The sequence below is a fragment of the Lynx rufus genome, unplaced genomic scaffold, assembly GCF_022079265.1.
Source record: "Lynx rufus isolate CCGP_SWC_20201006 ecotype Redwood Valley unplaced genomic scaffold, mLynRuf1.p SCAF_9, whole genome shotgun sequence".
NCBI lineage: Eukaryota > Metazoa > Chordata > Mammalia > Carnivora > Felidae > Lynx > Lynx rufus.
In genome coordinates this window covers 56,320,725-56,342,751 of record NW_025814897.1, presented here as the reverse complement: position 1 = coordinate 56,342,751, position 22,027 = coordinate 56,320,725, and the positions used below count along the sequence as shown (strand labels likewise).

The 22,027-nt window shown below is 39.8% G+C and overlaps 1 protein-coding gene across 2 annotated transcripts in view; it reads left to right on the top strand.

The window, feature by feature from the left end:
- Positions 1–22,027, top strand: part of UVRAG (UV radiation resistance associated) — a 295,530-nt gene that overhangs the window by 246,318 nt on the left and 27,185 nt on the right. The window lies entirely within an intron of this gene.

Sequence of the window (22,027 nt, the reverse complement as noted above, 5' to 3'; positions counted from 1 at the left end):
GTAATTTGGGCTTTTTTCATTGGGGAATACCTAATGTCATTCTACATAAGTCTTTCCTCTTGGGCTTGTTGAGAATCTTGCAGTTATCCAGCTGTAAAGTACAAGCCTGTAAAGTATTTACCTGTATCCTGGAGGCAGAGGGTGGGGAGGACAACTAGAGATCTCAGCATTTAATCTGCATGTGTTCACATAATCACCTTGTTTTTCAATACAGTGCCTTGGTCCTTGATGGTGCTAATGTTTCCCTTTCCGAAGAATAAAATTCTGGTTGATTTGCTTGTGTGTGAGAGTGGTTGTTGCCTGGCTCTGTGGAGTTGGGAGAGGATCTGGAAATAGAATTGTCCTATAGATTTTCAGCCAGTCTTCCTGTTCGTTTTTTGTTGTTGTTGTTGTTGTTTTTAGTTGAGATATAATTGTCATGAAGCAATAGATTACTTTTAGATGCACAACATAATGATCCAGTATTTGTATACATTGCAAAATTATCACCTAGTGTTCTGTTTTAACCCCAATTTTGCTACCACTTCAAGAATACATGGGGTCGCCAGTTCCTGAGCTTTATGGCGGTTATGGAAGTATAGTTCAGATTGCTTCTGATTGTCGCTCTGCTCGCTTACAACTCAGTAAGTCTGCTAAGCTCTTTACCACTTGTTTATCCTCTTTTCGGTTTCCAAAATTTTGTTGTTATTATATCCTCCCTTATTGTCTGCCTTTCTTTTATTTATACATAAATGCAGTACATACAGGGAACATCAATTTAAAACGTTACTGTCTTCTCATTAGAAACAATGGAAGCATAAAGATAGAAAATCTCACTACCGACATGTTATTGGAGTTTCAGAAGGTTGCAGAAGTAAATGTACCTGTTCAGTATGCCAATTTAACCCACAAGTTTCAAAACTAAATTTTTAGTGGAGAAAGAAGGTTTTTTTTAAAGGTGTAAGAAAACAGTGAATTTTAAAATATTCTCTTCATTTTAACCAAATCCAATCTGATTTTACTGCATTTCAAACATTAGAAAGAATGAGATTGGAATATAACCAGTGAATGTCCCAAAGCCACAACCAGACTTTCCTGAGTATTTGTCTTTTCCTGGTCAAGAATTAAAGTCCACAGAGTCGGGGGCGCCTGGGTGGCGCAGTCGGTTAAGCATCCGACTTCAGCCAGGTCACGATCTCGCGCTCCGTGAGTTCGAGCCCCGCGTCAGGCTCTGGGCTGATGGCTCAGAGCCTGGAGCCTGCTTCCGATTCTGTGTCTCCCTCTCTCTCTGCCCCTCCCCCATTCATGCTCTGTCTCTCTCTGTCCCAAAAATAAATAAATGTTGAAAAAAAAAATTTTTTTTTAAATAAAAATAAAGTCCACAGAGTCACTGAATTTAGAGATCAGAGACACCTCTTCTAATTTCCAGCCTTTCTATACGTTTCCTTAAGACAGTCATCATGCTTCTGAAAACTAATTGACAGGAAATCTGGTACCTTCTGAGACAGTTCATATATTTAGACTGTTTGTGAAGGAAGGGAAGGAAGTGGATGGTTGGTTCGGACTCCCTATAATGTTTAGCTATAATATACAGGCTATAAAGAAAATAAACTATCTTTGGAGCAGCATTATTCCATATTCATGGGCTTTAAATTAGGTAGGCCAGAGTTTTCTTTGTTGTAATTATTGTGTAACCTTTAGGAATTACTTACCCTCTGAACCTGTATTTTCATCTGTGAAGCAAAGATAATAATACTTCGAGGGTTAAGAAACTTTAAACACGATACAGTATAGAAGAACCTAGCAAAGAGCTTAGCACAGGGAGGCTGATCATTACATGGTACCCATTATCCTTCTTACAGATTCAACCAGGGAACATTTTTCAGTGGACAGCATTTGGACTAAACCTGAAGAGGGGGTAAGATTTTAACAGAAAAGCCAGAGCTGGAAGGGACTAGGTTAGACCTTCCAGACTGATGGACTAAGCATGACAAAGACATAGCTATGTCAAAGAATCAAAGTCTGAGGTTTATGTAAGGACTGGCAAGTATTTCTAGGTGTTTGGGTTACGAGGCATATGAAATGATACAGCATAATGTGGCTTAGGCTGAAAGGCTTTGACATAGGGCATCTTAGCCAAAAGGAAAAAAAGTTGGTGTTCTCACATATTGCATCATTCAGTGCACTGGGGAGTCCAGAATGCCTTCTCTGTGAAAGCTTACTTAATACGGCTTTTTATTTATTTATTTATTTTTATTATTTTTTTTTAATTTGTTAATGTTTATTTATTTTTGAGACAGAGAGAGACAGAGCATGAACAGAGGAGGGTCAGAGAGAGAGGGAGACACAGAATCTGAAACAGGCTCCAGGCTCTGAGCGGTCAGCACAGAGCCCGACGTGGGGCTCGAACTCACGGACAGTGAGATCGTGACCTGAGCTGAAGTCGGCCGCTTAACCGACTGAGCCACCCAGGCGCCCCTTAATACGGCTTTTTAACAACTTGATCAGATAGAGACCAAAAGTGTAATGAGGGTTATTGGTAAACCTGAAACGTGTTTGTTATATACACAGTTATTCTAGACAAGTCAAAAATGTAAGTAAAGAATATGTCCAAGGGAAGAAGATATCTGTCTTTGTATTTGAAAGGCTGTCGAGGGGAAGAAGGAATAAAATTAAACCTTGCTGATGGATTAAGTTAATACAAACAGATAGAAATCAGAAAGTGGACATTTTTAGCTCATGTGAAAAATCATGATTTTTTTTTTTTAATTTTTTTTTTCAACGTTTATTTATTTTTGGGACAGAGAGAGACAGAGCATGAACGGGGGAGGGGCAGAGAGAGAGGGAGACACAGAATCGGAAACAGGCTCCAGGCTCTGAGCCATCAGCCCAGAGCCTGACGCGGGGCTCGAACTCCCGGACCGCGAGATCGTGACCTGGCTGAAGTCGGACGCTTAACCCACTGCGCCACCCAGGCGCCCCAAAATCATGATTTTTAACAGAACTGTGCGACATTGGAATGAAAAGCTTCGGGAGGAATTAAGTATCTAGTCACGAAGGGCTGGATGATTGTCAAGGATGCTATAGAAAACAGATCTGTTTTGTGAAAAGGTAAAAGCAAGTGCCTTCCAAGGTTACGCCCTACTCCATATTAACCAGGGCTCTTGCTGTCCATCCAGATGCACACCCTCAGGCTCTGCCCAGAACACCCTGTTCCACAAATGAGGACTGTTTGAGGGTTGTTATAAAAACCCTGAGGCAGTCCCTTCCTGGAGTCAACAGTTTCAGCTGTTTCATAGACCTCCAGCAGCTTTCGCTAGGACAGGCTCTTCCTGGTGCCTTTCCTAGGACTTCTCCACAGTTCTGTTGAACACAGTGAGACAGTCTTCAAATGATGCTGCTCCATGGACCTCAACGACATCCTCCCTGAACAGGAGCCTCCAGACACCTTGAGACGGGGCTTGCCAGCCCCTTACAAGCCCCTAGCAGCCATAGGTCTCTTTCCTTCTCTCTATCTTACCTGAAACCTACAATCCCTTCCATTGGATCCTTGTTTTCTGACACTCCACAGGTAATGAAGGTGGAGGGAAGGATGGGTAGATTTCTCCAGACCCTTACTTTTCCCTCCTTATGTGAAACCATCAGCCTTTGAAGCCTTTTAAATATTCAACTCTCTCTCACAGCAAGTCACTGCCGTCTGACACACTGGTTACTTCTTTGGAGCATTCAGAATTTGCAACCTTGCCAACAGTCTTCCTTTGTAGGAAGGAAGTAACCCTGCATTACTCTAGTCTCATCCTTGTCTTTCCTGTGCCAAACAAACTGCTTGCTGTTCCCCATTTTGCTTTTGCTCCTGGGCTTTTCCACATGCAGTTTCCTCCGTTTGAAATACTGTTTCCCCACCCTTTGGCCTAATAAAACCCAACATGTACTTTGTAGCCAGATAGGTTACCACTCCCTGGCCACACACCCCTGTCTCTCCTAGACTTAGTTAGATGTCCCTCCTCTGTGTTCCTATCATTTTCTCTGATGTGATTATTTTTTAATATAATTATGTTTCTGATTTTTAAATGTCTTTGCCATTATATTATGATTACTTTAAAAGGAGAAACTGCTTCCTCTTTATTTTGTGACTTACCCATGGCCTAGCACATAGGTGTTCAGTATCTACTGACTGAATGAATATATGATTTCACCTGCTTGTCTTCTTTGTACCTGTATAAGACTGAAGGTGGAACAGAAAGGAATAAACTTGGTGCTGTTACTAAAGCTAGTTTATTTTTAGCTCAAATTCAGTTTGAAATGTACATGTGTGTGTGTGTGTGACATATGTGTGTGTGTCTATACACACACATATGTCACACACACACACACACACACACACTGATGAACTTAGGTTCAGAATGTAAGGCTGCCTTTTACCTCTTATGGTTTTATGCCTTCTATTTGATAACGCTACCACTATCATCCGTCTTTTGTTTTTCTGTCAATTTTCTTTTTTTTATTTTTTTCAACATTTATTTATTTTTGAGAAGAGAGAGACAGAGCCTGAGTGGGGGAGGAGAGAGGAAGAGGGAGACACAGAATCTGAAACAGGCTCCAGGCTCTGAGCTGTCAGCACAGAGCCCGATGCGGGGGTCAAACTCACAGACCGCGAGATCATGACCTGAGCCGAAGTGGGACGCTAAACCGACTGGGCCACCCAGGCGCCCCACAGTTTTCTGATCCCCTTACTTTGATCTCCTCTCATCCACAGAATTTTAGCATTTCTTACCTTCAAAATGCTATGGCTGTATTTTTTTTTTTTTACCATGGATGTGTTCTTTCTGGTGAGTCTTGTCTTTTGAGGTTATAGCATGTCACATTAAAAATGTGTCAGATTCACATGAGACCAAAAATAGCATATAGCCTTAACTAAGGGAAGTTAGAAAGAAAAATTAGTAATGAATGAAGTAGAAAAGTGAGGTATAGCAGTAATGGTTTAGTGTAAAAAACAGTAGTGTTCTTAGGAATAACCATTAAGGAAAAAGGACAAGGACTACTAATTCCAAGATGCTTATAGCTCATAGACTATGCTGGGAGTTTTATATACATTATTTTGTTTTCATCCATACAATAACCCTATGAAGCAAATGTTGTGAGAGGCATTTTGTAGATGAGGATCCAGAGGTTCAGAGGAGTTAAGTGAGTTCACACAGGTATTCCAACACAAAACTCTCACTTTTTGACTACCTCCTATGCCAGTCCATATATTTTAAATTGGCTTTTTATTAGACTGTTTTTGACTGTAAAATTTTGGAAGTTAGCTAGGAAGTTAACACAAAAGTGGCAGTTTGAAGATAGACGTTCATTTTGTTTAATAGCCTTGGCATAGACCTTGGAACAGCTAATTGATTTGATGAGGTGGTTTTGTGTCATAACCTTTTCAAAGATTAATAGTGCCAGAAACTAATATTTAAATAGCAAATGGAGCTCTCATTTAGCAAACCTCTTGATGGAAGTGTTAACACAGTCTAAAATCTGTGCTGATTTTTTGGACCCCCAATAAAGTTGTCCAAAATTGTTCATTTGTTGATGCCTGTTTAGATGATTAACACATTATATAAACTTTACTTCCCATACACTTTGTTGAGGAAAAAATTTGCATTCCTGCTGTATTATGAGAAATTAAATAAAACAGTTCCTTGGCGAGTCTGTTCCTCAGCCACCAACCCCAACCCTGCAACCCCATATATTCATCTAACGCACTTCCCTGCCTCCAGGGTTTCCTTAGGTTCTTTCTTCTGTTTCCACTGGCTTGCCTCCTTTCCTCCTATTTAGTGCCCAGCTGGGCTCAGCTCACTTTCTGTCAGATTATGGTGTAGGTCCCAACACTTCAAGAAAGCTTTTCCCACAGAGATTTCTTTATAAGTCAAATAGGCAAATATAGATGTCTCCCCCCCCCCCCCCCCCCCCCCCCCCCCGCCAGCAATTTGCAGCTCAATCCTCCAAAAAAAGTTTATCAATTACCATGCATCTGGCGTTGTTAGCTGCTGGGCATTTAATGATAAATAAGATAGATCTCTACCTTTAAAGAGTTTACAGTCTTGTAAATATTGTGTTGGATCTGTGGGCTTAAATGATTTAATCTCTGTGTGCCTCAGTTTCTTCATCTATAATATAAAGATGATAATAGCTGCTTTGGTAGGGTGCTTATACTGAGTTAGTATTTATAAAGTACTTAAGGTAGGGCCTAACGAATAGAAAATACTATAGAAGTGGTTTTTCATTTACCAAAACAAAACTGAACATTGCAGTCACTTTATCTAGTTCTAAAATATCCTACTGGTATTTTTACAGGTATCATAATAAATTTATAGATTAGAGTCAAATGTCATCTTTATAATAATATCTTCCTGTTGGAGAACAGGGTGAGTTTACATTTATTGGGATCTTCTTTTGCATCTCTTAATAGAATATAATAGTTTTCTTCATATGGCTCTTGCTATTCTGGTTATGTTTATTTCTAGATAGTTTATCTTTGTTGCTATTTAAAATGGCACCATGTAATATTTTAATTGATTGTTATTTCTATAAAACAACACTTCTGATTTTTGTTTTTAAATTTTCTACCGAATTATCTTATAGTCTGTGATGAGTTTTCAGTTGGTTTGCTTGGATTGTCTTGATGTATAATCATATATCATCTCTAAAAAATGATCATTTTGCCATCCCCCCCCATTTTTATAACTCGTAACTCTTTCTCTGACTTAAATTTGTGCTAACTATGATGGTAGTGAACATGCTTGTCTTACTTATATTGTGGTTCTTGACTCGTGACCGTTATACTTGAAAAAGATTATTTTATACTTGAAAAAGATTATTATATACAATGTGTTGTGTTTTCCCAGCTTGATAAACAAGGTCACTTACTGCTGTGCTTTGCTTTAACCACCAAAGATTTTGTCCTGTTCTGAACTTGTCATTCATGTGTTTTCAGTTATTCAGTCTGTCTTCTATAAATTTGAACATCCAGATTTGGCTCTTAGCCTGACAGAATCTTGCAGAATATTTTAGAGAATCAGTATCTCTGGAGAACAAAAACTCAGACTCCCCAAAATAGATAAAGTTGGAGATGATTCTTCAGCGTCTCTAACGACCCTTCCCCTGAGCACTTAAATTAGCCCTTAGAGAAGTATGTCCCAGCATGTGTTTAATGTTCAAAATATTATTTGCTAACTAAAAACCTCTGTGCCCTTGTATAGAGCTATCCCCTTTGTGCTGACACATAGCAGACATACAGAAATGTTGTCTGTCAAGGAACTAACTGCCCAGGCTGCATTATCCCCATGAATCCATTTCAGATATCTTCAGGTAAAAGGTAGAAGTAATCTTTTTCACCTTTTTTAGTTTTCTGTTGCTTCATAACAAATCACCACAAATGTAGCAGCTTAAACCCCGTGCATTTTTATCTCAAAGCTCTCTAGGTCAGAAGTCTGGGTGGGCTCATCTGGTTTCTCTGCTCAGGGTCTCAGAAAGCCAGAATCAAGGTGTTGGTCAGGCTGGGCTCTTATCTGGAAGCTCTTGGGAATAATCCACTTCCAAGCTCATTTAAATTGTTGGCAGAATCCAGTTGCTTGCAGCTGTAGGTCTGAAGTTTACATTTACTTGCTGGCTTTTAGCCAGGGGCCAGCCTTTGCTCCTAGAGGCCTCCTGCATTCCTTCTTACATGACCCCTCCATTTTCAGACCAGTAATGTCCCGTCAAGCCCTTCTCACAGTTCAGATCTTTCAGAACGTTCTCTTCTGTTGCCAGCCAGAGAAAACTTTCTCCTTTTAAAGGCCTCGTGTGATTAGATTAGGCCTATCCAGATGATCTCCCTTTGCCATAGACATAAAATAATCAGGGGAGTAATAACACCAGGGAACGAAAGTCTTGGTGACCATCTTAAAATTGTGACTACTACCCAGCCCTTCAAACTCTCATCGAAGGTTGTCCTTTCCTTCTATGTGCATGTAAAAAGGTAACCTCCTTAAAGGGAGCATCCATGGCTGAGGCATTTCGTGACACCCCGTCATACTTTGCACGCCTTGCCTGCAGTGGACATTCAGTACATGTATGGCGGATGAATTGTTTTTCATTCAATGACTTGATGAGATCAAAGGTGAATAAATTTATTCCAGACCAAATTGTAAGAGGATCTGCCCGGTTCGAGGAGCATCGTGACTTGACAGTTCATTGCCATTTTGGTTTTGTTTTTCCTTTTTTGAAACTACATTTATTTATGATCGACCGGAGAGACTAAACAGTGGACACATGGGCTTTAGACGCCAGTGCTATTCATGTGAGGTCAGAAGAATTGCACGAAAAAAACATGAAGGACATGAAGTGGATGTTATAGTAAAATTAATATTTTAAGGGAAAAAAATCATTAGTGAGAGAAAGGAGCGTTCTGGAAAACTGTGTTCCATTTAGGGCACCTCGTTACCAGATTCTTTAAGGGAAACTGGAGGGAGTTCAGAGACGTAAAGAATGATGAAGAGGCTGTAGGGATTAACTTACAAGCAAAGATTTTAGAAGACTAAATATGTAGAGCTTAGCTGAACAACAGCTGAGTCGAGATGTAGCTGTTGTCAAATGTCTGATATCAAGAGAAGGAATGTTTTTCTCTGAAGAGCTGAGAGTCTCTTTCTAAGTATTGGAATCAAATCACGAATGGGAAAATCTTTTCTCACCAACATGTAAGCAGTATTTAGACTGTGTGCTGGGATGTAAAGTATCAGTTGAATTCAAATCCCGACTCTTCTGCTTGCGTAGCTGTGAAGTTTCAGGCAGCTCCTTTAACCTTTTAAACTCTGTCATGAGGGGCGCCTGGGTGGCGCAGTCGGTTAAGCGTCCGACTTCAGCCAGGTCACGATCTCGCGGTCCGTGAGTTCGAGCCCCGCGTCAGGCTCTGGGCGGATGGCTCGGAGCCTGGAGCCTGTTTCCGATTCTGTCTCCCTCTCTCTCTGCCCCTCCCCTGTTCATGCTCTGTCTCTCTCTGTCCCAAAAATAAATAAACGTTGGAAAAAAAAAAAAATTTAAACTCTGTCATGTGTGCAGTGGAAATTATACCACCTACCTATCTCATGGGGTTGTTATGAAGGTTAAATGAAATGACTTAAGTAAACAGTCAAGTTCCATGCCTGGCACAGATTGCAGGTTGAGAAGGACTGTAGATGCTATTGGTATTACCCTTATCATCATCACTCTGAAGTGGTTAAGAGTTCAAAGGGCGAGGGTCAGACAAACCTGGGGTACCAGTTCAAGTGCTAACACTTATTAACTCCTAGTATCCTCAGTTGTAAGCGGGTCATAGTGAGGACTGTATGAAATAACGCAGTGTGAAATGCTTAGCACATAGTTAATCACTCCGTAAATATATTAGCAGCTATATGGCATTATTTTCATTATAGTAACACAGTCATTATTCCACCCTGGAACCTGACTAAAGGCTTAGCATATATTCAGTTTCCAAATTGTCCCTATTTACAAACAACAGCATATACATATCTTCATTTCTATTTTTATCACCCCTCCCCAAAGAGACACACACACACACACACACACACACACACACACACGCACCGTTCGATAATTTTTTGTTGGACTGAATTAAGTAATTTCTACCAGTGATTATATCAGGTACTGTGGTCACTGTACATGGCTGGGGAGATGCCGGAATGGGCTTCTGTATTCCTATGTAATCAAAGTTCTAACAACTGATAGAAGGGCATTTTTTATTCCAATAAAACTGATACTTAGTTTACCTAAATTTCTGTGAGGGAATCCCTGCATTCATAAATAGCATTTTCATTTTTTTTTTTTTTTACTTCTACATACACAAGAACTCCCTGTGGCTCCTTAGTACAAATAGGATTGTGGTGGTGTTATATGGAGAATCTATTCTAGATTAAGTAGAAATGGTACTAATGAGAGGATTATCGATTAGAAGGTGTTAAGATTAATCAGAGGGTATAGTCAGATGTATCAGGTATTCATCAGAAGTAGCTTACAGAAAGTACAAGAGGGCCAGAAGAAGAGATACAGATGGCAAGAAAAGCATATGAAAAGATGCTCAATGTTGTTAGTGATTCGGGAAATGCAGATTAAAAGTATAAGAAGGTACCACTGCATACTTACTAGAATGGCTAAGATTTTTTAAGAACTGACAGTATCCATTCCTGATGATGATGATGTACAGCAACTGAAACATTCATATATGACTGATGGGAATGTGAAATTGTATAGCCACTTAGGATAACAGTTTGGCATTTTTAAAATACAGTTAGACATATTTCTGTGGTGTTCCACAGGTAAGTATTGGTCCGAGAGGAATAAAAATACAAGTTCAAACAAAAACCTGTGCCCAAATGTTTATAGGACCTTCATTCATAATAGCCCAAACATGAAACAACCCATATGTTCATCAACTGGCATACAGATGGACAATTTATGGTGTATTCATACAACAGAATACCACTCAGCAATGGAAGGGAATGAGCTACTCATGCATGTAACAACATAGATGAATCTCAAAAACATAAATGAAGGCAGACAGACACAAGAGGCTAAATACTTTGTGATTTCATTTATAAGTCATCCTAGAAAACAGTTTCTGCCTTATTAGACTGTGACCTTCTTGGTCTGATAGAGTTCTTTGCACCAAGATAACATCAAAGTCAGTGAACGAGAAGCAGAAATTCTGAGTTTGAACCGTGTCGGGAACAACGTATAGCCCCTACGGGAGTCAGGACTCCAGATTGGGTCAAAGGTGAATACAAGGTAGTTTGGGGTAAATCAGTATGCCCAGGACTATTAAACACGAAGGCAGGGAGCTGGACCTGACAGCATATCTGCTTCAGTGGATCCTATACAAGTTTGTCCACTCACATAGCCTTTAGCCTCCTGAGAACATAACCTTTCTTTGATGATCATTAATTACAGCTGATCGCAGTTGCTATCAAGGGTATGATTTGCCTGCCTTTGACAGATTTCCAGTTCTGCCTTGCTTGTCCATTTACAGTGTGCTTTATTGACCCTCTTTAGCAACTCCTAAGAATTGGCCGCGACAGAGACCACACTTACCGATCAGGTTGACCCCAGAGTTGCGTCAGTTTAACAGGGCTTCTAGTTAGTTTCTGGCAAACATAAGATGCTGAAGCAAAGGACCATCTTAATTGAAGTGTTTTTGATATGACAGATTTTACAATGATAAGTTTGGCTCAGATATAACCTATGCTTCAGAAATACAACAAGTGATGTAAAGAAAAGAGCCTGTGGTTAGAACTCAGCAAACGTTTTCTCTCCCTGGACTCAATCTGTTCAACCTTAGGCCACGTAACCTTGCACTTAACCGCACAGGGTCAATGAGGCAGGTGGGCTGATGCTCTCAAAGGTGCCATTCAGCTCTAATATGAATCCCATGACTCTAAGAGTAGTTGGTAGTATAACTGGGAGGAGGAATAGAAGAAACATTGCCATTTCTTAGACTTTCAAGCTTTTAGACCTGACTTTCAGGCTTTTCTGAGGTCTGAGGTCAGCTGTGTCCAGTGTTTACATTATAACATATCTATTTTGGAAAAGAACTGGCATGGTTTGTAGACAGGGATGGAAAAGTACTTAGGCTATTCTTGCAACTAGAGGCCCATAATCAGGTTTTTATACTTTTCCTTAGAGGTATATATTGCAATGACTCACTGTAAGAAACAATATTATTGCTCATATTAAATATTCCTTAAGTAGCTTTTCCATATCTTTGAAAGAGTTGTTTCTTCTAAGAAAGCAGATTTTATTTTTGACATGGTGGTGCCCTTTTTTTTAAAGCTCTTAATCTAGTTCTTTTCATGTCAGTGAAACCTTAGCATTTAAAAATGAATTGAAATATTGGTAACTAGTCCAATAGAGATTTTTGACTACATAAGCCAAAACTCCAAAGTTAAGTCTTTGATGCATATGTACGTTTTTAATTTCTTATTTTTGCAATTCCTGTAGACCAGTTCTCTTTGTAGTCAAATTCATTGTAATCCCATCACGAAAGTGTTGATCTTTTAGTAACCTTTATTGAAGCATTGTATTAATCCACATTCCCTCACGGTAACAGACGGTTTGTATCAAACATATCATGCAGCTTAGCTCAAGTCCCATATGGAACTAATAAGCCACGCAGTAAGTGGCCTTGTGTAGATGAATATAGTTTGGAAGAGTGTGTGTGTGTGTGTGTCTGTGTGTGTGTGTGTGTGTCTGTGTGTGCACGTGTGCATGCATGTGCATGTGTCTGTTGTCTAAACTGAATTTCTCCTGCCAAAACCTAAATGACAAAATGATTCCTGAACCCCTGGAGTCTTTCTTGGCCTGGAAAAATTGTGTGTTTAAAAAATAAAAACAAAATTGAGTACTTTGATATTAAATTAGCTCTCTTAGCTCAATAAGCAGATGCTCACTGAGTATAAGAGCTCAGCATTTATTTCTTAGAAGTACAATCACACTTTATTTTAAAATATGATCTACGGAGCTGCAAATGGTCTTACTCCTTCAGTGGAGTAGTACCATTCATCAAGCTGTAGGAACTAGTCAATTTCAACTACAAAGGCTCTAACATCATAGTTGATCTAATTTGGTGAAACTCACAGTGATTTGGATGAAACCAAATTGTATTTTTATACAAGAAGATGGTGTGGGAGAGGAAGATAAGGAAAGATACTTTAATGGAATTGACATGGTTATAATTGTCTGCTGAGGTCTAAATGTATTCTGTGCTCTTGTTTTCTTTTCTTTAACTTGTTCCAGTAACTATAAAGCCAGATCTTCCTGGTTTGTATGGGGATTTTCTTTTGCTAATAGACAATAGCATTTGTTCATTTTTTCAGGGAACCACCGAACATTCTTCTTCCCACTTCCCATCTCATTTATCATTTATGTGTAGTTTTCACCTACTAGCCTACGATAGAGTTACACAAAAGTTTAATTGCTCCTGTGGAGTTCTAAACCAATCAAAGTAAAGCCGAAATTCAAGCTAATTGAAACCAAAATTCCACTTAAAAACTGCTTAGACTCTTTGGGTGGTGGTTAAGTAGGAAGTTGTTACAAAAGGTGTTTATTTCAGAGACTAATTTGAGGCAGTTAGATGGACCCAAGGCAATATTTTATTTGCCTGGGTTTCTTGGCACCCCCCCACTTCCCCAATCAGAAGTGAGAGCAGAGCAGAAGGAGCTCTTTAGGGAAGTGTGGTATTGATAGTACTTGGTGAGGGCAGGTTTTGAGGAATGTGAAATAAGATTTTTTTTAGAGAAAAGAGAACTTCAGTCTTTGAACCTAACCTTCAGAGCCGCCTCTGGAGTGTTGCTCATGTTCTACAGCCAAGGCACAGATTGGTTATGTGACTCGTTCAAGATTTCATATATTATGTGGTGAGAACAGACTGTGAGTCCAGGCCTGTCATTCCAGAGACAGAGCTGATTTACAGGGCCTACCCTGGTGGACACTAAATAAATACTTGTTGAATGAAAGAATAGAATATGTAGGAACTTAGTAAATGTAGTTCTTTCTCCCCTTTCCCTGTCCTTTGTCTTTTCCTCCTTGGCCTCACTCCTTTTTTTTTTTTTTTTTTTTCCTGTTTCTGCTAATGCATCACCACAGTTAACTTGTTAAAGAATTACTTAATAAAAATTTAGATTTATTTCTTTCCTAAAGTATGTACATTTACATGTACATAAGTACATAGTGGGTCAGCTCTACCTGACATAGTATAGTATATAAGACTGAATCCCATCCTACCCCTTCTATTTTCATATACTTCCCCTGAGGTGTTCAGAAAGGTATCTTCTGTAGGCTCTTCCATCAAAACCTACCCCTCAAGTGAACACATAAAGGTTTGACACCCTCTTCGCCAAGTTTGACTTCTGATACCATCAGAAGTGGGCAAAGTCAGAAATGGGGCTGACTGGGCTGATGTTCTTTCCTCTCTCACACTGTGAATGTGTGCTGTGCAAACCATATTTTTATATCAAAATCCTTATATACATGGTGCAAACCTGTAATGTTAGAGCATTGAAAGTGGACTCACAAAACTTTGAAAGGCTCATCAAGATGATGTAGCTCAGGAGCGTTTGTTTAACCTGCAAGATGGGAATGCCTGTCTGAGCTCTAATTCTGTTCCACCACTTCCCTTAGTTAGAGGAGTTCCTTATTTGCTTTATGCTTTGGGCTTCTACATAATATTTCATTTAAACAAAGGATTCTAGAGCTACAGAAAAAAAAAATTTGAAAATTATTTGGCTAGCCAGAGCAGGGAGGCACTTGCTGATGATCATACAGTAGAGCTCAGTCACCCAGATCTTCTGACCACCCACATCATGTCTTTCCATTTCACTGTGCAATTATTTTAAAGATATTGACATGTATCGTGTTCATTACTGCCTCTTTAGAGTGCTTGCAGTCAGAAGCTTAGTAAATTAGTAAAAATTGCCATGTAAAAAAGTGAACAATGTACTTAAGATTTTTTTTCCTTTGAGTTGAACTCCCCCCCCCCTCCTTTCTGACACTCATTCTAATGAGTTAAGTGATAAGCCATCTTTGGGCACCAGTTTTATGCCCAGCCTAGTAGTAGATGCTCTGATGATGATAATATACAGAGTATATATGTATTATAATGGTAGTAAGTATAGTTTATTGAGCGCTTATTATGTACCACATATTGTTTGGGGTGCTCTGTACACTTTATCTTATTTAAACTTCACAACAGCTCTGCAAGAGAGGTAACATTTCCCATTTTATAAGTAAGGAAGCTGAAACTCCTCAGAGAAGTGAATGACTTACCCAAAGTCAAACAACTAGTAACTGACAGCGCTGTTGTTCACATCCAGATCTTTTGCATCGAAGCTCATTGCAGTGCGTCATGATGCCTCTCATTCCCTCCCCACAGCATTGATCTCACTTACTAATTAACAAATATTTATCAAGTACCTACTCAGTTAGTTAAGGCTTTCCAAAGACAGCACATGCAAACTTGGTGCGGGAAGGGATTTGGGGAGTGGTGTAAAATGTTCCCTTATCCTGGAGGAGTCAGAGAAAGCTACCTACAGGAAATGGAACTTGTATCCACACCTTGAGAACAGATGGAATATTGCCAGATGGGGGCACCTGGATGGCTCAGTCAGTTAAGTATTCAGCTCAGATCTTCATCTCCGCATTCCTGAAATGGAGCCCCGTGTTGGGCTCTGTGCTGACAGTGCAGAGCCTGCTTGGGATTCTCCCTCTCCCTCTCTCTGCCCCTTCCCTTCTCTCTCTCTCTCTCTCTCTCTCTCTCCCAAAATACATAAAGATAAAGAAGAGAATATGGTCAGATGGAGGATGCCTAGAGAGAGACTTGGAGACAGGAAATAGAGCTCTATTGAGTACTCTGTAAAAGGCTGTCCGGAAGGTTGTTAGCCAGTATGAAAAAGCTGTTATGTATGTAGGGGACTGCATGATAAACAAATTGAATTTACTCATTTGTGTCATACTCGTTTATGTCAGCTCCCCATTGAAATGTTATTTATTAGTGGCACTAGATAAAATAATATAAACTTGCAAACTCATGGGGTTGAAGAGAACAGAAGAGACGAGAGTGAGTGATAGTCAACAAAATTTTAGAAAAATGCAAACAAATAAATGAGTGATAAACTGAGTTGGCAGAATGGAGAAAAAGGAAGCCTAGAGCCTTCAAGTAACCATGTAATTCAAGCCATAGCCCTCCAGAAGGACTTGGGATTTGGAGGTATGAAGTACCTCATAGAGTGTAGAATAAGGAATAGGTCTAAAAAACAGGAGAATTGCTTGAAATTCTATAGAAAGAGAAATAAGATTGCCAGTTCACTTCATCCACACTTCATAACCAAGCAATTACCCCTGCACACACCCCAGTGGGAGATTGGAGGTTTACTTTCTGAAAAAATTGAACCAGAGAAGCTCTGAACTCCGAACTGCCCGGTACACAGGGTCAAAAAATAAGATGCCTTACCGAAAACGAGGGGATTCAGTTAAAGTCCAACATACCAACAATGAATTCCCCCAACCGCTTTTTTCTACTCTCAGAATGGGATCTAGATTATATTCCTAGGCAGAAGATTGGAGGATTCCCTCTGGAGAAATATAGTCCCAGCAATGAGAACTACTGGGATTGACGTGTGCCCCACAGAAAGGGCTAGGCTTCAATCCTCACTCGCTCTACAGTGAACCCCCCCCCCCCAGTCAGCAAGCACTGCATAGACTATCTGATGAGCTTTTACAGTCTCATTCATAATGCCATGAATGTTTTTTCTTTTTCTTTTTTTTTTTTTTAATTTTTTTTTTCAACGTTTATTTATTTTTGGGACAGAGAGAGACAGAGCATGAACGGGGGAGGGTCACAGAGAGAGGGAGACACAGAATCGGAAACAGGCTCCAGGCTCTGAGCCATCAGCCCAGAGCCTGACGCGGGGCTCGAACTCCCGGACCGTGAGATCGTGACCTGGCTGAAGTCGGACGCTTAACCGACTGCGCCACCCAGGCGCCCCTGTTTTTTCAAACCTAAAAGAAAAAGGAGGAAGAAGAAGAAAGAAACCCAGAAGTAACAGAAAGTAGGGAAAGAGCAGATGACAAAATACTACTGCTGCTAATAACAATAAGAAGAAAAGAAGAAGAAGGAGGAGGAGGAGGAGAAGGAGAAGAAGAAAAGAAGAATTAGGGGATAACAGTTTTCATATTGAAAGGCCTCACAATGTGCCCAGCACAATGAATGAAAAACACCAAAACAGAGGCTTAGCACTGTGAACTTTTAAAATACTGGGGTTAAAGAATAAAATCCCAAAAACATCCAGAAAGAAGAATCAACTCACATACAAAGGATCAAGAATCAGAATGTTACCAGGTTTCTCAGTTCCCATATGCACAGTTAAATGGCACTGAAACAGGGCACGCCTGGGTGGCTCAGTCGGTTGAGTGCCCAACTTCGACTCAGGTCATGGTCTCGTGGTTTGTGAGTTCTAGCCCCACATCAGGCTCTGTGCTGACAGCTCAGAGCCTGGAGCCTGCTTTGGATTCTGTGTTTCCCTCTCTCTCTGCCCCTCCCCCACTCGTACTCTGTCTGTCTCTCTCTCAAAATAAATAAACATAGTAATTTAAAAAATTTAAAAAAAAAAATGGCAGTGAAACATTATTTTAGAAATTTTCAAGGGAAATTATTTCAGCCTTGAATTCTATACCCAGACAAACTATCATTCAAGTGTGAGAATAGAATAAAGGTATTTTTAAATATTCAAGGTGTCAAAAAAGATGCCTCCCATGTTCCCCTTTCCCAGAAAACTGTTATAGGATATGCACTACCATGATGAGGCAGTAAATCAAGAGAGAAGTCATGAGATCTAAAACAACAGCTTTGACACAGATGAGATGATGGGGAAGGAAAGTTCTGAGAAGGGAGCAGTGGAGAAGGCCCCGAGAGCAGCAAGTTCAGAATGGAACAGAGAAGAGGGGTGCTTCCAAGGGGGAAATGGACCTGGTAGGTCATGTGGTGTATTTAATCAGACTGAGAAGAATTTTAAGGTTTTGTTCTAGGGGCGCCTGGGTGGCGCAGTCGGTTAAGCGTCCGACTTCAGCCAGGTCACGATCTCGCGGTCCGTGAGTTTGAGCCCCGCGTCAGGCTCTGGGCTGATGGCTCAGAGCCTGGAGCCTGTTTCTGATTCTGTGTCTCCCTCTCTCTCTGCCCCTCCCCCGTTCATGCTCTGTCTCTCTCTGCCCCAAAAATAAATAAACGTTGAAAAAAAAATTAAAAAAAAAAAAAAAGGTTTTGTTCTAGTTTAGGGGGGATCTAGTGATAAGTATATAAGTACTCAACAATTAACACTGTCTTCAAGATAGGTACCCAACAACTAGGAAAAATGACAATTATCAGTTTAGGAAAAGCAAACCCAAAAAAGTACAAAAAAGGAATAGTATGTTGTTACATGGCTTAGCAGTGAAAAGTATTTCTGCATATATAATAAGGTAAGCACTAAATATTGAGCTAACAAAAATTGTGATATTTAATATCTTAAGGGTGAAAAGAAGTATATTTGGGAGGGTAGAGAGTTAAATCCTCACATTCTTTATGAGAAAGTCATAGGTGATGTATGGATGAGGGGATAAAATGTTTGTGTAAGGGAAGAGTAATATAAAATCTAAATTTTCATTTTTCATAGTAGGAACACAGTAGATGATGTTTAAAACTGGGAAGAATAGGAAATAATAGGAAAATTAATATAATCACACTATTTAGAAATATGAAGGTGAAGAAGTTGTTACTGAAAAGCAAAGAATTTGCTTTTTCATTATAAGCCTTATAGCAGTTTAGACTTACTAAACAGTACATGTACTTTATTTTTAAATTTTAATATATATATGTATTATGTGTGATTTTTTTTGGTTTTATATGTTGAAAATTAAAAGGGTGACATGGTAGAAAGAATTTGGAGTTGTTATTAAGAAATCATAGCCAAGGGGCACCTGGGTGGCTCAATCAGTTAAGTATCTGACTTTGGCTCACGCGCGGTTCATGGGTTTGAGGCCCGTGTTGAGCTCTGTGCTGACAGCTCAGAGCCTGGAGCCTGCTTTGGATTCTGTGTCTCCTCCTCTCTCTGCCCCTCCCCTGGTTCCGCTCTCTCTCTCTCTCAAAAATAAATAAACCTTAAAAAAATTTGTTTGAAGGAATTCTAGCCAAAAAAAGAAAAGAAACTCTAGCCTTGTAAAATCAAAAACCAAGAAACGGCAAGTGTTGACAAGGATGTGGAGAAAAAGGAACCCGCATGCACTGGTGGAGGGAATTCAAACTGGTGCAGCCACTGTGGAAAACAGTATGGAGGTTTCTCAAAAAATTAAAAACAGAACTACCATGTGATCCAGCTCCACTACTGGGTATTACCCAAAGAAAACAAAAATACTAATTCAAAAAGATATATGCGTCCAATGCTTATTGCAGCATTATTTACAATAGCCAAGATAGGAAAGCAGTATACACATACACACAATGGAATGTAAGATGTGAGACACACACACACACACACACACACACACACACACACACACACAGGAATAGTACTCAGCCATAAAAAGGAGAGATCTTGCCATATGCAACAACATGGATGGACCTAAGTGAAATAAGTCCGTCAGAGAAAGACAAATACCATATGATTTCACTCATATTTGGAATTTTAGAAACAAATGAACAAAGCAAAAAGAGACAAACAAAAACAGACCGAAATACAGAGAAACAGAGAACATTAACTGGTGGTTGCCAGAGGGAAGGTGGGAGGGGGATGGGTAAAATAGGTGATGGGGATTAAGAGTACACTTATTGTGGTGAGCACCTGAATAACGTATAGAATTGTTGAATCGGAAAAATGAATGTAGAATGCACAAATGTTGAATGTTGAATGTAATTAACATAACAAGTATGTTAATTATACTTGGATTTAAAAAATTAAAAAAAAATTTAAATCCAGCCTTGGCTTGGTCCCTGATCAGCTGTGACCTTGGGCAGGACACTTGCCTTACTGAGCCTTAGTTTCTTCATTTATGAAAGGAAGGAGGTTGGAAAAATGGTCTCCAGGGTCTCTTTAAGATACAATGTCCTAGGATTCTGTGATTAAAAAATGATAATGCTATACAGCAAATGCAGGATTAAGACCTGGGTAGAGGCTTAGAATTCCCACATTTTCCTTTTTTGGTTGAAATCAGACTTGAAGAAAAAGTTTTGTTGTGGTCTGTGAAAAGAATTCAACACCCACCTTCCATTGTGGAGCCTGCAGCAGGCAATTGACTATGTACTGGCTCAGGGACACATAGCTTAGTGTTATTTCAGTATGGTGTGTGTGTGTGTGTGTGTGTGTGTTTTGATATTTAATATTTTTCAGTATGAATCACAGGTGAAATTTCCATGCCATGTGTAAACAATTTCACTTTTTTATTGAAACAATGAATTCAGGAATGTCACATTGGGATATCAGCCATTTTACTTTTATCAATGTATGGAAAAAATGCCTTTATACTAATATAAGAAATGATGTCATTTAATATGGAGTAGATCTTATAATTCAAGGTCAACAAATCTCAGGAGGTGATTTAGGTCACCAAGCTAGCTTTGGAAAAGGAAAAGAATATTTCCCTTTGTCTTCTCAAGTATTTCAACCAATTTTCTTCTCAGACTTTGGGGTAGATGGTGGAATAGCATGGTTGTGAGAACGAGGCTCTAGCTAATATTATCTCTGCTATGAAAACATGCAGTCCTGGAGAATTTATTTCCCCTTTCTGGGCTTCAGTTTCCCCATCTGCAAAAGAAAAGGATTGCCTTAAATAATATTCAAAATACCTTTGAGTTTTAACATTCTCTGTTTCTACTTCCTTATTTTTTGTGTATATTCAGACCATTCGAGAGATCTGGTTAGGCTTGGGGGTTTTCCTTTAGCGGTTCAGGGTAGTGAGAGTAAACTCTGTTAGTGTCACTCACACTTAAGTAAAAAAATCAGTTAAGTAGTAGATACAAACAAAAGAAAAGTTTGATTTTGTTGTTGTTGTTATTGGTAGCGGTTTTATTGTTTGTTTGTTTCTTTTTTTAAGATTTTTTTTTACCTTTAAGTAATCTCTCCATCCAATGTGGGGCTCGAACTCACAACCCCGAGATCGAGAGTCGCATGCTCTACTGACTGAGCCAGCCAGTAGCCCTAGTAGTGGTTTTATTTTTTAAGAGAGGAAAATATTTAGAAGTTTGGCTTAGCCACTTTTAAATTTAGGTGCTGGAAAAGTAAAACGTCAAGACTGATTATCTTTCATGTTAGTACACCAGTATACAGCTTACAAAGTACTTTCTTCATATATATCATATCATTTGAAAAATACATTTCCACAGGGCCTTGTACATTTGTTGTGTTTTTTTTTTTTTAACGTTTATTCATTTTTGAGACAGAGAGAGACAGAGCATGAATGGCGGAAGGTCAGAGAGAGGGAGACACAGAATCTGAAACAGGCTCCAGGCTCTGAGCTGTCAGCACAGAGCCTGACGCAGGGCTCGAACTCACGGACCGCGAGATCATGACCTGAGCCGAAGTCGGACACCCAACCAACTGAGCCACCCAGGCGCTCCTATTGTGTATTTTTTTTAACTTTTTTTATTTTTGAGAAGAGAGAGACAGAGCATGAGCAGGGGAGGAGAGAGAAAGAGGGAGACACAGAATCTGAAACAGGCTTCAGGCTCTGAGCTGTCAGCACAGAACCTGACGCGGGACTCGAACTCATGGACCTCGAGATCATGACCTGAGCCAAAGTCGGACGCTTAACCGACTCAGCCACCCAGGCGCCCCCACTTATTGTGCATTTAATGTTGTGTGTGTGTGTGTGTGTGTGTGTGTGTGTGAGAGAGAGAGAGAGAGAGCACGTGTATGAATATGCACATATATTTAGATTGCTGTTGTGACCAGTTAAAAGCAAGAGGTAGTCAGAGACAGAGTTAGAGAAGGCAAGGAATAGACAGATGAAAACCATTAGCAAGTTGCCCAAGGTACATAGAAGGACCTAATTTAGAAAATCAACTCTAGCAGAAATAAGTAAAACTAAGACCAGATCCATCCACAGGCCATAGTTTCCTCATACCAGCTCTACAGCTGTAAGTCCTGGTTCTGGACAAGAGGAAAGTTAGGAATGAGAGAAAAACAGAGCACAGCTTCTATCAAAAGTGGCTTGCTATTTATTTGTTTAATAAGCGTTAACCGAGCCCTAGCACTGTCATACACTGTTGGAAATTAGAGATGAGCACGACATTGCCCTTGGTTATACAAAGGGGAAGGTCAGGGAAAGAAGGGCTGAATGTGCCCAGAGTATCTACTGCCAGCCTTCAGTATCGAAAACCAAATACTGGTTTTGCAGTATGTGTCCCTGGAGTTAATGTCAGCAAACCCTGTAGGGCTCTTTGAAATGTGCTAATTCCATACGTGGCCATTCCTTGTCTTCTCTAACTTTAGGAGGCAAGGAAGCAGGAGAGGAA